Source organism: Mandrillus leucophaeus, unplaced genomic scaffold (assembly GCF_000951045.1).
Source record: "Mandrillus leucophaeus isolate KB7577 unplaced genomic scaffold, Mleu.le_1.0 Scaffold449, whole genome shotgun sequence".
Taxonomy (NCBI): Eukaryota; Metazoa; Chordata; class Mammalia; order Primates; family Cercopithecidae; genus Mandrillus; species Mandrillus leucophaeus.
The window spans coordinates 2,846,704-2,847,792 of NW_012104798.1; positions in this window are offsets into that span (position 1 = coordinate 2,846,704).

Genomic DNA, 1,089 nt, shown 5'->3' on the forward strand with positions numbered 1-1,089 from the left:
CCCAGGCTGGAGTGCTAAAAATATGGGTTACAGTGACACATTTATTATTTATTAATACTACAATTTCAGATTTAGAATATATTAACTACAAAAGTATAAGAAAAAGTAATGGGAATTTGTGTAGAATATTTAAAAAATAATATTCATATAATGAATATTATTGAATATTCATCAAAAATATTGAATATATCAAAAATATTCATTGAATATAATGAATATTATTTTTTAAATGTTCTACACAAATTCCCATTACTTTTTCTTATACTTTTGTAGTTAATATATTCTAAATCTGAAATTGTAATATTAATAAATAATAAATGTGTCACTGTAACCCATATTTTTAGCACATACAGTAAAACATACCCTAAAAAGTGATCTTTCCCATTAAAACCAGTGCCATTGTCTGAGGTTATCATTATTGGCTCTAATTTGTTTAGATTATAGAATTAATTTAGAAAATCCTTCTGTGTGGAGAGACAAACCAAAATGCTGACAATTTTATTTTATTTCCTAAACAGAGGCTATAAAAAGCTCCACAATGTGGCTCCTCTCAATGTGTCTTATGATTAAATACTTTTGACAAATGCTGACTTAAACCAAGCTAAACATGTTTCATTCATTTGCTTTTGTTTGTTTGTGAGAATTCTCATAAACCTAGGTAGTCTAAAGACCTCAAGAATCTGAAAGGGGAGCTTTAGCACCCACTTTTACTAAATTTATTGTTCATGTAGCACTCGTTTTTCATGCCGTAAGAAATATTATTAAAATTAACACTTCCCTGAACTAATACTTCATAGATTAATTTATTTTTTAAAGTTAGTTTAGAAAATTTAGAATATAATGAACTATCAGAATGACTCACATTTTACATAATCCTGAAGATTGATACACAGGCATGGAAGTTGGATACGAGAAAAGAAATATAAGAAGAGGTTTGAAACAGGTGGCATATGGTGCGGTGGCTCAGTCCTGTAATTCTGGTACTTTTGGGAGGTCAAGGCGGGCAGATCACCTGAGGTCAGGAGTTTGAGACCAGCCTGGCCAACATGGTGAAACCCCATCTCTACTAAAAATACAAAAATTAGCTGG